Raw genomic sequence first — 17,422 nt, 5'->3', positions numbered from 1 at the left:
AGAAAGAAAGAAAGAAAGAAGAGATTTGCTTGGGCCAAGAAACATGAGACCGGTAGAAATCTGTCCTTTGGTCTGATGAGTCCAAATTTGAGATTTTTGGTTCCAACCGCCATGTCTTTGTGAGACGCAGAGTAGGTGAACGGATGATCCCCGCATGTGTGGCTCCCATCATGAAGCATGGAGGAGGAGGTGTGATGGCGCTTTGCTGGTGACACTGTCAGTGATTTATTTACAATTCAAGGCACACTTAACCAGCATGGCCACCACAGCATTCTGCAGCGATACGCCATCCCATCTGGTTTGCGCTTCGTGGGACTATCATTTGTTTTTCAACAGGACAACGACCCAACACACCTCCAAGCTGTGTAAAGGCTATTTGACCAAGAAGGAGAGTGATGAAGTGCTGCATCAGATGACCTGACCTACACAATCACATTACCTCAATCCATTTGAGATGGTTTGGGATGAGTTGGACCGTAGAGTGAAGGAAAAGTAGCCAACAAGTGCTCAGCATATGTGGGAACTCCTTCAAAACTGCTGGAAAAGCATTCCAGGTGAAGCTGGTTGAGAGAATTCCAAGAGTCTGAAAAGCTGTCATTAATGCAAAGGTGGCTACTTTGAAGAATCTCAAATATAAATACATCTGATTTGTGTAACACTTTTTTGGTTACTACATGATTCCATATGTGTTATTTTATAGTTTTGATGTCTTCACTATTATTCTACAATGTAGAAAATTACAAAAAAACTTGAATGAGTAGGCTTTGTCCAAACTTTTGCTGGTACTGTATATTATGACAACATTGTGTGATGTTTTTCGTTCGTATTGGGCTTAGGTGACAATTTTTCAGCTGTTCGGGCACACAACTTTTTGTGGAGGCAAGTCAAAGTTCAGAGCCAAAGTCTATGCCCCTTCGTCGGTGACTGGTCAACAGTACAGATTAATCAATAAAGTCTTTGTTGTCATTCAACGGGAAACGACTCATTTTCGTGCATTTTTTTCCATTGAGAAATACACTATATATACAAAAGTATGTGGACATCCCTTCAAATTAGTGGATTCGGCTATTTCAGCTACACACGTTGCTGACAGGTTTATAAAATCGAGCTCACAGCCATGCAATCTTCATAGACAAACATTGGCAGTAGAATGGCCTGAAGAGCTCAGTGACTTTCAACGTGACACCATCATAGGATGCCACCTTTCCAACAAGTCAGTTCATAAAATTTCTGCCCTGCTAGAATGGCCCCAGTCAACTGTAAGTGCTGTTATTGTGAAGTGGAAAAGTCTAGGAGCAACAACAACTCAGCCGCGAAGTGGTAGGTCACACAATGGCTGAGCGTCCCGCCTCAATCCTATGATCACCATGCGCAATGCCAAGTGTCGGCGTGGTGTAAAGCTCACCGCCATTGGACTCTGGAGCAGTGTAAACGCGTACTCTGGAATGATGAATCTCACTTCACCATCTGGCAGTCCGACAGACGAATCTGGGTTTGGCGGATGCAAAGAGAATGCTTCCTGCCCGAATACATGATTTTGGAATGAGATGTTCGACGAACAGGTGTCCACATACTTTTGGTGTACTTGTAGTGTACTACACCAAACAGCTTAGTTAGATGTCAAATTGCACGACGAAGATCTGCTCCGCAGAGTTATCTTAGATTAATATTCCTCATTCGGACTATTTTGAGGAAGTTTATACTAACTACAGCATTTCAAAACGGACAACCCGTACTATTGCTGCTTTTTTCTCGTTTTTCCAAGTGAAGGTCTTTTAAGGGAGTATGCGAGCACACTCATTCCGGTCGGCTCGCAAAGTGTGGCTGGGCGCCAGCCGAACTGAAGCATGCCGACGCCCTCAGTGTGTGTGCATGTGTGTTTGTGTCGCCTCACAGTCCCCGCCGTTCCATGAGATGTTGCTTAATCATTTCCTTAAGGTAAATTGAAAGTTTGCTCGAGTAATTGAAGATGGAAGGGAGTTCCATACGATCATGGCTCTGTATAATACTGTGCGTTGCCGTGAATTTGTTTTGGACATGGGGACTGTGAAGAGACCCCTGGTGGCATGTCTTGTGCAGTATGTATGGGTGTCGGAGCTGAATGTTATTTGATTATGCAGACAATCTGGAGTTCTCATGCTGACCACATCGCTTGCGTCGCGTGCTCGAGTGTTGCAAAAATAAATGTACAAATACATGTTATTCAATCATTGCACCCATACTGCTCAATCGAGTCTGCATAGCCAGGCACTAAAATAGAACTTGGTTCTATTTGTGATGCTTCAGGTGCTGCAAATCCCGCCTCTCCCATCTCCTTGTTCGTTTTTAGGAGCATATATCCACGTGCCATCTCCTCATTGGTTTTTAGGAGCCTATACCCACATGGGTGATTGAAAGATGAATTGAGGTCCACACTCCAGTCCAGTTGGTGGTGGTAATGCACCTTAAAGTTGGTTGCCAACCGCCATATAAAGTCAAAAGAAGAATCCTGAAGGAGGAGAGATTACTAGAAATAAACTTGGTTGACCCTTTTTTCTGTGGATTAATTGTATAGGACCTTGTACAGTTCAGGTAAAATATCAACCCAATGTTTATATCCTGGGACAAATTAGCTAGCAACAGCAAGCTAGCTAGCTAAATTGCTATAGATGTTTGCTTATCGACCTGTCCCCAAATTAATATAGTTGGTTCAGAGTTCGCTTTGATATTTCAACCTGCGTTTCTTGATCGCGTCTGGTGTGGGGGGGATAAAATCAACATGCGCGTGAATAGCGGACGGACATGCGGGAGTGGTCTGATCAGCATGTAACGCTTCTCGTAAAAAACTAGAAGAGAAACAGTTAATCTCTCACCAATCCTCAACCAGGAAAGACTGGCATGCATGTTGTTGATGTTAGCTCTGTATGTGCAGTTAAGGGCAAGGCGTGTTGCTCTGTTTTGAGCCAGCTGCAGCTTTGTTAGGTCTTTCTTCGCTGCACTTGACCAGATTACTGGACAGTAATCAAGACGGGACAAGACCAGAGCCTGAACAACTAGCATAGTTGATTTGTGCCATTTGTGTGTTTTGATACTGACTGTAAGTCCTTATTTAGACTTCCAATGAGCTCACTGGCTTTGGGTGCCGACATGTGCAGTGTGGGATCATCAGCATACATAGTCATTCCAGCTCTGTGTAAGACCTGTGGCAAATCATTTGTAAAAACCGAGAAGAGTAACGGCTGAAGGCAACTGCCCTGAGGGACAATGCCCTGTATCTGATGTTAGAAAAGCTTCCATTGAAGAACACTATTTATCTATTGGATTAATAACATCAAAGGCTGCACTGAAATCTAACAACACAATTCCATCGATCATGCTATTATCTGTTTATTTTAACCTAATTATATGTCATATGAGTCAGCATACTGAGAAGTTTAATATAATACTAGGAATGGCACGATGCCTTTCATGTCCTGTACCAGCCCACCTGCCTAGCTAATAATGCTTCATTACAAACATGTTATGCAACACAATTACAAAACATTGGAAATTGACATTTTCTATTTTCCAAGTATGTATCACCTTGACATCCTTCACCTTCATCCGGGTCCCCTCCTTCCCCACAAATATGTCATCTATATCGACCAGTAGGTGTCGCTCCAGGGAGAGAGACAGCCTCTTCCCCGACAGGAAGCCCACCGCGTCCACAAACACCAGCTTGTGCAGCCAGAAGTTGAGGTTGTTCCCAAACAGAACCCTCTGGATGCCGTCGTGGAGACCCAGGTCCTGCACAACGGAGGGGAGCAGCGTGGCCGTCGTACCGAGCGAGGGGACACTCTCGGCGGACTGGGTCTTGGTCAGGAGCACGGGCTCGTAGGTGGAGTGGTTGGACTGGAAGACGGTCCAGTCGTCCCCGGGCAGGGGGCCGGGGAGGGGCTGGCCGGAGCGTGTGATGAAGAGGAGGGGGGACTTGGGATTGACCGTGCAGTCCTTCAGGCCCAGGTTGGAATGGAGGAAGAGGGGGAATCCTTTGAGCTGGGCACTCAGCAGGCTGTTCTCATTGGCCTACAGGAGGGAAATCAATGACAACATCAAGAAGGGACAGCGTTACAACATCAGGTCCATTCCAGTCAATTCTATTCAGAACGTTGCAGATAGAAATCTGTTGTATTGCACTGAATAGGCAAAACTTCCAATCATGTGGCATAGAATCTTTTTAGCTCTCACTCACCCTTCCTCATGTGGGAGTCTGAGAAAACGCAATGTTATTATATTGTCTAGTTAAATAAAGGTTCAATTAAAAACACACAAAAAAAACCAATTACGTTAACACTCACCCACCCACACACACTAAAGATGTGCTCACACAAAAAAAATATTACAGCAACTTTCGCTCAATGCTTGCTGAGATATTTAACACACATTCCTGTTCAACATTGATGATGGAGCTGACTATCTCTTCAGATGAGATTTCATTGAGATGAACTCTCATTCTCTCCCCGATAGCATTCCATGTGACTACCCCATGAAGCTGGTTGAGAGAAAGCCAAGAGTGTGAAAAGCTATCATCAAGGCAAAGGTGGCTACTTTGAAATATAAAATATATTTTGATATGTTTAACACTTTTGGTTACTACATTTCATAGTTTGATGGTTTGATAGTTTGATGTCTTCACTATTTTTCTACAATGTAGAAAATAGTAAAAATAAAGAAAAACCTTTGAATGAATAGGTGTGTCCAAACTTTTGACTGGTACTATAGATGTACTACTCCTCACCTCAGCTCTTTCACATGATCCCCAGCACAGTGAGATCTATTTCCTTAGGGACGACAGAAAGATAAAGAGAGATAGACAGCTGGAGAGGTGGAGATAGAGTGAAAGACAGCCAGTAGAGTGTTTCTAACCTTAAAGAAGCCGATGATGCCCACTCCATACTCCACACAGTACTTGTCCAGCAGCTCTCGGTTCCAGGCATCCAGGTTTACATATTTCAGAATGTTCTCATAGATGACTAGCGTGAAGCGCCCACGCTCCTTATCTGTTAATGTGGGCATGTCCCCTTTACCTGGAGAGATCTCTGTCCGGTAGTGGAAACGTCCAGACTCCAGGATGGCGACTATCTCCTGGCCCAGCTGAGAGTACTGGCTCTCTACAAACACCAGCACCAAGGGGTTTGTCCTCACCCCTCCTCTGCCCCCCCTCGCCCCCAGGAAGCCCCCCCCGACACCGCCCGCACCGGGAGCAGCCGAGACGGGCTCGCCCGCAGGTCATCGTAGATGGCCGACGCCCCCTCGCTGCCAGCCACGCCCCCTCCTGAGGGCTCGAGCTCCCGTTTGACGCCGTATAGGAAGTATGCGGAGACGAAGACGCTGACGGTGCAGAAGAGGAAGAGGAGGAGCAGGGAGGTCTGGAGGGGTAGGTGGTGGACGAGACGGACCAGCCGACGCAGGCGGGACACGCATCCCAGCATCGTCACGCACAATGCCCGACCGACTGACCGTCCAACCGTAACACCCAAAAAACAGTCCCTCGAGGGCTACTTGGTGGAGAGTAAAAGTAAATTAGTTCAAAGTCCGTCTTGTTATTTCGAGTGGTCTCGTCGGTAATCCACAGGCTTGAGAAGCAGCAGCTTCAGCAGCAGCAGCTACTGGAGATAGAAATGAGACGGTCTCATGATGTTGGATCTCCCACATGTTGTGCTGCTGATTATGTCACCATGGCAGAGATGTGGGGGGTCTCCGACCGGGGGTGCACGCTGCACGTCTGGGAGGGAGGGGGAGGGGGAGGGGAGTCAAAGTAGAAGAGGGCGGCTAGAGGGCTGGCTGGTCACCTGTCCATCACTCACTGGAACCAGCCAACCACATCCATGTAGGCCGTTGTTCAGGGTTTTTGATTGGTGGTGGATCTTTCCAGGGGAGGGCAAAGGTGAGGTCACAAAGGTCATCCCAATAGCATCTTCCTCCTGGACGATATCTGGTGATGACCTGGAAAGAAACGCAAGAAAGAAATAGAACATCAAAAATCCACAAAGAGAATATTGCCTCTACGTAACTCACAGCCATATTTCTTTGGTTTACTTGTGTAGTTCTTGCCTTCACCTACACACATGCCATTAGAGCTCTACCCTTGGCCCTCACAGACACAGACACAGACAGGAAACAAAGCCTAGAGGCGAGCAGTTGAGGCAGTCTGTCCAGGCGGGGCTCTGTGACTGCATGTAAAATGAAGCCATGGCCACTAGCCTCCTATTCCCCATAAAACACATAGAACCATTCTCATCTCTCATCAAGAAGAACTACTTGAGAAATGAGACAACTGTATTATTAAGTATTGCGTTTTTTCCCCTTCTCTCTTCTGCTATCCAACCACACACACCCCACACGAGAGCAAGACAGACCGCCGCCCTCTCAATCTCAACCATTCATTAATGACCACCATTCTACCCATAAGGATTCATTAAGACCTTGGATCTCATCAAAAATGGATTACCTAACGCAATCAAAAATGTCTTCTTAAAGGGAGGGCATTATCAAAGGTTTATTACCGTACAGAGAGAGAGCAGAGTGCTCTGTGTGGGCCCACCAAAGCCCGACACTTTACAAAACAGTAGTTCTCATTTAATGAGTTATTGATTTCTGACTAGAGTAGCTTGATGAGGGAAAAACCTGATATCATTCCATGGTTCCACATAGAATTCCTCAAGGTATTCCATGAAGGAGAGTTCAATATCATTCCATATAGCATTCCTTGTGGAATACCATGGAGAGAGGCCAAAGATCTCACCATACAAAACAATCAACTGTGTGAGAACTGTACATTTTGGTATAGCGAAGTCCCGCCGGTCTTCCTGCGTCAGTCGCAATCTGGAAAGACGCCCCAAATCGCCCTCCTGAGCCGTGCTGCTGCGGCAGAGGAAAATATATCACACTTTCTATGAGCCGCTTCCAGAATTCCCTTCTGAGGACCAGAGTTTTTCAACGTAAAGAGAGGTTGTGAAAAGGACGTGGGTGTGCAGAGAAAGTATCTCTCTAGAGCAGACCGAAACACACAGCCCTGGTATGCTGAAGATTCCCATTCCTTCTGTGAGGAGCCAGGTCCGTGCCACGGCCTATCTAAATAAGATTAGCCGCTACGGCACAGTGCAGAGGTCGCGCAAGAGAGCAGAGGACGACTTGCGTCGAGAGAGAGAGAGAGAGAAACTTTATCACTAGTAGTAACGTTTTCTCAGGTGGCTGGTTACCCTGCTTTGAGAGAAGGTTCCAGATATTACGCGAGCACCGTGGTGGGATGGAGTAGTCAAGTCCTCTTATTTTCTTTTGAAAAGGGACTTTTAAAAGTCATTTTGTCTTGATAATCACACTAATGACAGAATGTTATCTGAGGCCAAAGGTCTGAGGGGACAAAATGCTACCGTGAGACTGGCATTGGTGGTGACAGGGGTTGGCGGGCACCGGTTAACAGCAGGATAAGCAGAGGAGAGGAGGGAAGAAGGCCATTTATCTATGGTAGGTCTTGACCAACTCTCACCAGTTATGACTGGCCCCCAATGTTGACCTTCAGCCTAGGCCACAAAGGACTACAATTACACAAGATCAGAGAGAGGGGCGACGGAGAGCGAGGGAGGGTGTGGGGGGGAGAGAAAGGGTGGGGGAGAGAGAGAGGGGGGAGTGAGCCAGAGAGAGATGGAGATAGGGAGCGCAAGGAGAGCTGGAGGCCTTGGGTATGAGCCTAGGCCTTGTAGCAAGGTCAGGGGGGAGAGAGGAGAGCAGAGAAGAGAGCATTAGACTGTAATGTAGCGGGAATAGATAGGTAGCTAGGTACACTAGAGAAGCATTTACACTGAGTGGAAAACGCAGGCTAATGGATGTTCAGATCTAACCCTCTCTATCTCTTACTCAATCTCTCGGCCTTCAAAGGAGACTCTAAGCATCCCTCAACCCTTCCCCCGACAAATAATGAAATACATGGAAAATAGTGGCAAAAGGAAAGAAGAGAGAAGACGCATGAATATTTTATGTCCTGAGTGACCTGATGGAACGTGGGGCCGACGTATCAGCAAGGTAGAGAGCGGTGGAGAGAGGCTCTCTCTCCATCCATCCCAGTCTGCTGCTGAACAGAACACAGTAAAGAAGGAATCAGTCCCTTCCTCATGCATAGAGAGCAGAGGTAGAGAGGTAGACAGACTGAGACTAATGTGAATTTAATAGCTAACCTTTCCAAGCTCTCTGACGGGAAGAGCTCACAGTGAATATGAGGGCTGTAATTGCCTGTGAGGATGAAAGAGTTACTAAACGAGGCAACAGACACAGACAGATGGGGAAAGGGAGAGGGAGAGAGAGAAAGGGAGAGGGAGAGAGAGAAAGGGAGAGGGAGAGAGAGAAAGGGAGAGGGAGAGAGAGAAAGGGAGAGGGAGAGAGAGAGAAAGGGAGAGGGAGAGAGGGAGAGAGAGAAAGGGAGAGGGAGAGAGAGAGAGAGAAAGCGGGAAGAGGGAAAGAAAGGCAATAAAAAGAGAGAGAAAATAGGGAGAAGGACAGAGCGAGAGAAATTAGCAACAAAATTGTCCGATGCAGCAATCAAATCAGGAATTTCCCAAGTGTTCAAAACAGCAATTAACATATTTACCCCATTATTAGCGTGGGATTAATTGTAAGGGCAGAATAAAGTGGGTGCATGTATATAAACAATAGCAGATGACAGCAGCGCTGAGGAGTGTGTGTGAATACGTATTTTCCTACATTGTCAGGACCACAATGTCCTGACAAGTCACCAGAATGTCCTGACAATATAGGAACACACTTTTGAAAAGTCAATACTTTTTCCCCATGTCTTAAAATGTATTCAAAAGGTTAGAGTTGAGATAAATAGGATTTGGAATGGGAATACATTTTAGTTTCTTGCAAATGTATTCATCCCCCTTGGTGTTTTTCTTATTTTGTTGCATTACAACCTGTAATTTTTTTATTTGGATTTCCTGTAATGGATATACACAAAATAGTCCAAATTGGTGAAGTGAAATTAAAAATGAACTTGTTTCCAAAAACAAAAAATATGGAAAAGTGCATATGTATTCACCCCTTTGCTATGAAGCCCCTAAATAAGATCTGGTGCAATTACCTTCAGAAGTCACATAATTAGTTAAATAAAGTCTACCTGTGTGCAATCTAAGTGTCACATGATCTCAGTATATATACACCTGTTCTGAAAAGCCTCAGAGTCTGCAACACCACTAAGCAAGGGGCACCACCAAGCAAGCGGCACCATGAAGATCAAGGAGCTTTCCAAACAGGTCAGGGACAAAGTTGTACAGAAGTACAGATCAGGGTTGGAAAAAAATATCAGAAAATTTGAACATCCCACTGAGCACCATTCAATCCATTATTAAAAATGGAAAGAATATGGCACCACAACAAAACTCCTGCCAAGAGAGGGCTGCCCACCAAATCTCACGGACCAGGCAAGGAGAGCATTAATCAAGAGAGGCAACAAAGAGACCAAAGATAACCCTGAAGGAGCTACAAAATTGGAGTACCTGTCCATAGGACCACTTTGAGCCGTACACTCCACAAAGCTGTGCTTTACGGAAGAGTGGTCAGAAGAAAAGCCATTGCTTAAAGAAAAAAATAAGCAAACACATTTGGTGTTCACCAAAAGGCATGTGGGAGACTCCCCAAACATATGGAAGAAGGTACTCTGCTCAGATGAGACTAAAATGGAGCTTTTTGGCCATCAGGGAAAACGCTATGTCTGGTGCAAACCCAACATCAGCCAGAGAACACCATCGCCATGGTGGCAGCATCATGATGTGACGATGTTTTTTCAATCTGCAGGGACTGGGAAACTGGTCAGAAATGAAGGATGGTGGTCAATACAGGGAAGTTCTTGAGGGAAACCCTTATCAGTTTTCCAGAGTTGTGAGACTGGGACGGAGGTTCACCTTCCAGCAGAACAATGACCCTAACCATACTGCTAAAGCAACACTTGAGTGGTTTAAGGGGAACATTTAAATGTCTTAGAATGGCCTAGTCAAAGCCCAGACCTCAATCCAATTGAGTATCTGTGGTATGACTTAAAGATTGCTGTACACGAGCGGAACCCATCCAACTTGAAGGAGCTGGAGGAGTCTTACCCTGAAAAATGGGAAAAAATTCCTGTGGCTAGATGTGCCAAGCTTATAGAGACATACCCCTAGAGACTTGCAGCTGTAATTGCTGCAAAAGGTAGCTCTACAAAGTATTGACTTTGGGGGGGATGAATAGTCTTCTAGGCTCAAGTTTCTTTTGTGTCTTATTTCTTGTTTGTTTCACAATATAAAATATTTTGCATCTTCAAATTGGTCGGCATGTTCTGTAAATCAAATGATACAAACCCCGCAAAAATCCATTTTAATTCCAGGTTGTAAGGCAACAAAATTGGAAAAATGCCAACTTTCGCAAGCCACTGTATCTCCCCAAAACGTCCTGAAAATTCACGAAAACAAAGCTGTGTATACATGCTTTCCTAAATGTCTGTGAGAGTGAGTAGTCTTTAGCCTCTGGGTAGGTGGTCAGTTAGACCTAACAAAGGAGAGGGAGGCAGGGGCCTCCTCTGGACGTCAGCTCTAGCAAAGCAACTCCTTGGCTAAACAACACTAAGGTTGTCTCTCTCTCTCTCCCCTCTGAGGCCAGTGCAGTACAGTAGCAGCGTGAGGTGAACTAGCCAGAGGTGCCACTTTTTGACAAATAAAATTGTCCCTCTCCTCTCTGCCCCTCAGGACCTTAATGCCCCCGACCTCCCCCTCCTGACACCCCTCACCACCCGCGGTGCCGCTGACAGGAATAAATTATGACCCTCCCTGTTCCGTCTCCATGTGCCTTGGCAACCGCACACTCTCCATGGTAGCGCCAGAGTTATGGCAGTGTTCTCCTGTGGAATCAGCATTCCCTCTGTTCTCAATAAATAATAATAATTCACTCCATATACAAACTTATACATATGAACAACAACTTACAGACGCACACAAACAATGACTGCATATCATCTGCCCAGAACTACATGCTCACGCCCCCATCCCTAGTGCCTGAATTATTGTTTGCCACTTGGCCTTAAATTGTGTCAATTTGTTTTAAAAATGAAAACCTGAAATGTCTTGAGTCAATAAGTGTTCAACATCTTTGTTATGGCAAGCCTAAATAAGTTCAGGAGTAAAAATTTGCTTAACAAGCGAGTTCCATTTGTGGGTTATCGCTTCTCGGCCTTTTGGCTCAGATCAAGTGCGGCAGCGTAGCTTAGTGGTTAGAGCGTTGGACTAGTAACCGGAAGGTTGCGAGTTCAAACCCCTGAGCTGACAAGGTACAAATCTGTCGTTCTGCCCCTGAACAGGCAGTTAACCCACTGTTCCCAGGCCGTCATTGAAAATAAGAATATGTTCTTAACTTACTTGCCTGGTTAAATAAAGGTAATAAATAAAGAATAATAATAATAATAAGTTGCATGGACGCACTCTGTATGCAATAATACTGTTTAACATGATTCAGAATGACTACCTCATCCCTGTACGGTCCTTCAGTTGAGCACTGAATTTCAAACATAGATTCCTAACTCAGTTGCTGTAGAGGAAGGAAACCATTATGGGATTTCACCACAAGGCCAATGATGACTTTAAAACAGTTACAGACAGAGTTTAATGGCTGTCATAGGAGAAAACTGAGGATGGAGAAAAAACATTGTAGTTACTTCACGATCCTAACTGAAATTATAGAGTGAATATAAGGAAGCCTGTACAGCATAAAAATATTCCAAAACATACATCTTGCAAAAAAATGTGGCAAAGAAATTAACTTTATGTCCTTTATGCAAAGCATTATGTTTGGGGCAAATCCAACACAACACATCACTGAGTACCACTCCTCATATTTTCAAGCAAGGTGGTGGCTGTATCATGTTATGGGTATGCTTGTCATTAGCAAGGACTTGGGAATTTTGGGGGGATAAAAAGGAAGTGAAAACCGTAGAGGAAAACCTGGTACAGTCTGCTTTCCAGCAGACACTGGGAGAAAAACCTTTCAGCTGGACAATAACCCAAAACAACTCCAAAGATATACTGGAGTATTTTACCAAGATGACATTAAATGCTACTGAGTGGCCTAGTTACAGTTTTGACTTAACTCGGCTTGAAGATCTATGGCAAGAAAACGTCTCTCTAGCAATGATCAATAATCAAATGAAGAATTTAAAAAAGCAGAACAGCAGAGCAGAGCAGCAGTACTGTATGTCCATCCAGCTGGACAGGTCAGTGCCAGGGTCGGAGCCAAGGGGTCGGGGTCAAGGTCAGAGTGGTGTAATCCCTAATGTGTAATCCAGTTAATCTGGACTAGGGTTGCAAAGGGAGGGTATATTACTGGAAACTTTCTAAGATTACAAGTAAACTACCAGAATTTTGGTATCTTTCAAGAATTATATGTGGTCTATCACAAGACATGTAGTGGCCTTTTTGGGTACTTCAGAGTATCACTTCTCTGTAATTATTTGACCCTCTCTTCTGGCCTTATCACATGTAAAATATTTGAAATAATGAAATAAGAAGATTTTAAAATAAAAACTTGAATGACAAGGCAGTGAAACATCCTAAATATAAACCATTGGTGTTTAATAGTTGTGTTTTAGCATGAAATATCCCCCCCAAAATGACACACTTTTATTTATGTTACTCTGTCAATGGAGATTTGAGCATGTAAATCTTGGTGGAGCAAAAATGTGTTTTGGAGGGATACATGCCATCAAAGCCACTACACAACACAACACTAAACAATAAATGAATTGCACTATAACGGTGACAAACGGTGCCCACAAACTGCAGTCCCAACACCTTACCACTGCTACACCTGGCTATCAGCGGAGCCTTGTCTGGCTGTGAAAAAGTTCATTCAGACTAATTTACTGCCTTTAAAAACAACATAGCTGATATGGCTGACTTGCTTAAACAAATGTGGTTTCTATTGACAATTGAGATGTACAAACTATGGCATAAGGGGACAACAAGCGGATAAGAGGCAATCCGTAATTTCGATTATGACAGTCATGAGCGAGCTTGGACGGATATAGTCAATATAACTATTTGTTCAGCCCTTTTGAAATGTACAGTAACAGAATTCAAAACATGGACCATTCTTACATTGTTCTCTCATTGTCCAATCAAAGCTACTGTAGATATAACGTGATTTGATGTCATTTTATCTGTGGCCATTGACCTTGAGCTTTTCTGGATCAGCACTTCTAATGTAACTCTATGGCAGCACTCAAGGGGCTTGAAGTTTCGAAGCTCTACCCTTAGATTTGGCGGTGACATAGTGTCCCCGTGAGTGACAGAACACTGAGCAAATCACTGCACAACGAGAGAACATTACCAACCCCTACGCTCAGTATTTTCCGCTGGCTGCCCCACCATCACAGAAAGCACTAAGCTAGGCTGAAGCACCTGCATTTTGGAGCTGCCTTACTCAAGAAAGCAAAAAAGAGACCAGGTTTGTATGCGGCTTTATCAACTCAATGGTTATTTTTAAAACATTTTTTTTACATTGTTTGCAAACTGATATGTGACACGTATTAATGCCAAAATAACATGTACAACAGGCAACCAAGTTTTGTTTTTGCATCTTTTACTTTCAGCTTCAAACAACAATATTTTTGGTTATGGAAAATATATTTCACAAGGGTTTGGATAGTACAATGATTTCCTACACTATACTATCTTATTTTGTCACAAACTGAAATTAGGCAAACTATTAGTTGTAGCAACCAGGAAATGGCAGTGCAATTTCTGCATAGTTCAACTTTAAGTTATTCAAGTATAAGTTGTTCAAGTATAAATGACCAAAGTTACGATCGATGGCCGTACATTTTCTGTTAATTACCTAAATTACTGAAGATTCTAGTAACTTTGGTAAATTATCGGCAGCGTTGCAACCCTAATCTGGACATTGATGACATTGGGACAGCAGCACATGTGTTAATGACTGGCAGTGGTTCACTATTGGCTCCTTCCATGAAGACTACCAGCCTACTTGTAGCGAGTGAAGGGGGAACAGCCGGAACAGGACTTGAACCAGGGACTCTGCAGTTATGGGTAGAGCACACTACAACCTGCACCATTAAAGTCCATGCAAAGCTTTTCACAAAGGCTGTATGTAGTATGCACATATAGGCAGGCTACACTTCGTATGATAATAATGGCTTTTGAAAGTGTGCAGCTTTGGATTTGCCCATCATAAAGAAAGTAGTGGTACTTTTTACAGCTGAACTAAATCTCAGCATTTGCATTCATCCTGTCCTTTCTAGCCTGTTGGAGATTAAGGACTTCAAAAGAAATCGAAAATTCCCTTTTGCTGTGCTGCATTTAAAGCTACAAACAACATGCACACATGGAAATGCAAGCCGGAAACAATAGTTTTTTGACAGGTTGTATTTCAAAGGCAGCGACCGTTCCCTCCGTCGGAACTAAGCCACTCTTGGCATCCATCAATAACGAATCGAATCAGATCTGAAATTCAAAATCCATTTCATGCATCCATTGTGGCTGTCGCGTTTAAAAGTTTAGGGATTTGAAAAAGCGTGAAGAATAAGCGCGGTGAAAGTTTCTCTCTCTCTGGCTCTTTGCCCACCTGAATGCACAAAGTGGGCGGCATCCCTTTTGGCCACAGTGCAAACATTTACCCTGACTTCCCTTCAAATCAATTAATTTCATGCCTGTTAATTTTGTGGACTGACAACGTAAACATAAATGGCCATGTAGATCTGTCATGATACAACACGGGATGCGTGAGATCAGCAGCATTTGTTCCGGTGCGTCGGGTTTTCCATCACTGGTTATTTGGAAAAACCATGATTCCGCAGGTGCATCTTTAGAATTTCGGAAGGGGACATTTGGCCCATAGACTTGCCCGTAACTTGCGAACAGAAAAGGGCGAAGCTCTTCGTTCCGGTTCCGATCCTTGTTTTATCTCTCCTCTTTAACACGTATGGACCCATAATTTAATCGAGCATCTGACCAATTACGCTAGACTTTAGTTCTGAATTAACAGGGATTAGTGAAGGACGGAGGTGACGAAGCTGGAATCGAAACAAAATCTAGTTTGGTACCGTGGTTCTAATTCTCGAGGAAAGTGAATTTGACTGTTTCTCTTCTTTCTACACCTCATAAAAATTGAACAGCTGCTGAATTATGAAAAACTTTCAGCACCTCAATTTATGTACCCAAGACTGAGTTGATTTCACCAAGGATTATATTTATAGAGAAATTCCTCAAATGGTTCGTGGGCCTTCAATTACGACTCTGGCCAAATGAAGATTGAAATTATTGCTTTTAGTGAACAGCCAATAATTGATAGAGCCAACATTAGCCTTTCCTAGTCTATCGGCCCTTGAGTACAAGTGCAGCCGATGTCCCCTATTTAGCTCGAGAGCACTTATGTTAAAACCTTTGCAAGCCGGCGAGGAACTTCTGGCTGGACTTCATCTTGTTAGCTACCCACTTATTGTGCATATAGTTTCAAGTACACTTGAATAAAGACACACAGCACGTACACATACTGAAAGAAGGGATGTTCATCTTTCCCTTACAAGACTATTCAACACGTATCTAGATACATGGACTCCGATATAATACACATTTCTTGTTAAACAAATTATAGTTTTGGCAAGTCGGTTAGGTCATCTACTTTGTGCATGACGTAATTTTTCCAACAATTCTTTACAGTCGGATTATTTGACTTATAATTCAAAATGATGTCATTGTCAAGCCCTGGCCATAGTATTCTCTTTTTTTGTTAGGCCAGGGTGTGACTAGGGTGGGCAGTCTATGTTCATTTTCTATGTTTTGTTTTTCTTTGTTGTTTGGCTGGGTGTGGTTCTCAATCAGAGGCAGCTGCCTATCGTTGTCTCTGATTGAGAACCAAACATAGCTAGCCTTTTCCCACCTGAGTTTTGTGGGTAGTTTTTTTCTGTTTAGTGTGTTTTGCACCTGACAGAGCTGTTTCAGTTGTTCTTTTGTTGCTTGTTTGATGGTGTTCAGCTTTACCATTAAAATGATGAACACTTACTACGCTGCACCTTGGTCCTCACGTTCTTCCACTAACAGCCGTTACAGTCATGGCTTTAGAAGCTTCTGATTGGCTAATTGACATCATTTGAGTCAATTGGAGGTGTACCTGTGGATGTTTTTCAAGGCCTACCGTCAAACTCAGTGCCTCTTTGCTTGACATCATGGGAAAATCAAAAGAAATCAGCCATTTTCTCCGCTGTTTACACTGCTCATCCCATGGACTCATTTTATCTTGTTGGTCATCCTCGCTGGTCATTTGTGTTCGAGACCTCAGGAAAAAAATTGTAATCTCCACAAGTCTAGGTCAACCTTGGGAGCAATTTCCAAGGGCCTGAAGGTACCACGTTCATCTATACAAACAATGGTACGCAAGTATAAACACCATGGGACCACGCAGCCTTCATACTGCTCAGGAATGAGACGTGTTCTGTCTCCTAGAGATGAACGTACATTGATGCGAAAAGTGCAAATCAATCCCAGAACAACAGCAAAGGAACCTTGTGAAGACGCTGGAAGAAACAGGTTCAAAAGTATCTATGTCCACAGTAAAACAAGTCCTATATCGACATAACCTGAAAGGCCACTCAGCAAGGAAGAAGCCACTGCTCCAAAACCGCCATTATAAAGCCAGACTATGGTTTGCAACTGCACATGGGGACAAAGATTGTAATTTTTGGAGAAATGTCCTCTGGTCTGATGAACAAAAATAGAACTGTTTGGCCATAATGACCATCGTTATGTTTGGAGGAAAAAGGGGAGGCTTGCATAAGAACCTTCATCCGTTTGCCAAACGACTTAATGCTCACCGCTGGTCTTTCCATTTGGATTCTTACGCTCCGAGGTAGCAAGAACACTGTCGGCTCCCGATGCCTTATCCCGTCTGTTTAGTTTTCTGTGGCTCTCTGATCCCGAGGGATTCTTCCCTCTTGACAGTCTGGGACAGGTTAAGCAAGCACTCTGCCGAAGAACACCATCCCAACCGTGAAGCAAGGGGGTGACAGCATCATGTTGTGGGGATGCTTTGCTGCAGGAGGGACTGGTGCACTTCACAAAATAGATGGCATCACGAGGAAAGAAAAGTATGTGGATATATTGAAGCAACATCTCAAGACATCCGTCAGGAAGTTAAAGCTTGGTCGCAAATGGGTCTTCCAAATGGACAATGACCCAAAGCATACTTCCAAAGTTGTGCCAAAATCGCTTAAGGACATCAAAGTCAAAGTATTGGAGTGGCCATCACAAAGCCCTGACCTCAATCCTATAGAAAATCTGTGGGCAGAACTGAAAAAGCGCATGTGAGCAAGAAGGCCTACAAACCTGATTCAGTTACACCAGCTCTGTCAGGAGGAATTGGCCAAAATTCACCC

The 17,422-nt window shown here is 44.0% G+C and overlaps 1 pseudogene; it reads right to left on the bottom strand.

The window, feature by feature from the left end:
* Positions 1-17,422, bottom strand: part of LOC123993259 — a 92,505-nt pseudogene that overhangs the window by 6,820 nt on the left and 68,263 nt on the right.

This window comes from Oncorhynchus gorbuscha, linkage group LG13, assembly GCF_021184085.1.
Source record: "Oncorhynchus gorbuscha isolate QuinsamMale2020 ecotype Even-year linkage group LG13, OgorEven_v1.0, whole genome shotgun sequence".
Lineage (NCBI taxonomy): Eukaryota > Metazoa > Chordata > Actinopteri > Salmoniformes > Salmonidae > Oncorhynchus > Oncorhynchus gorbuscha.
The sequence above is the reverse complement of the archived record's forward strand: the minus strand, read 5'-3'. Positions and strand labels throughout refer to the sequence as shown.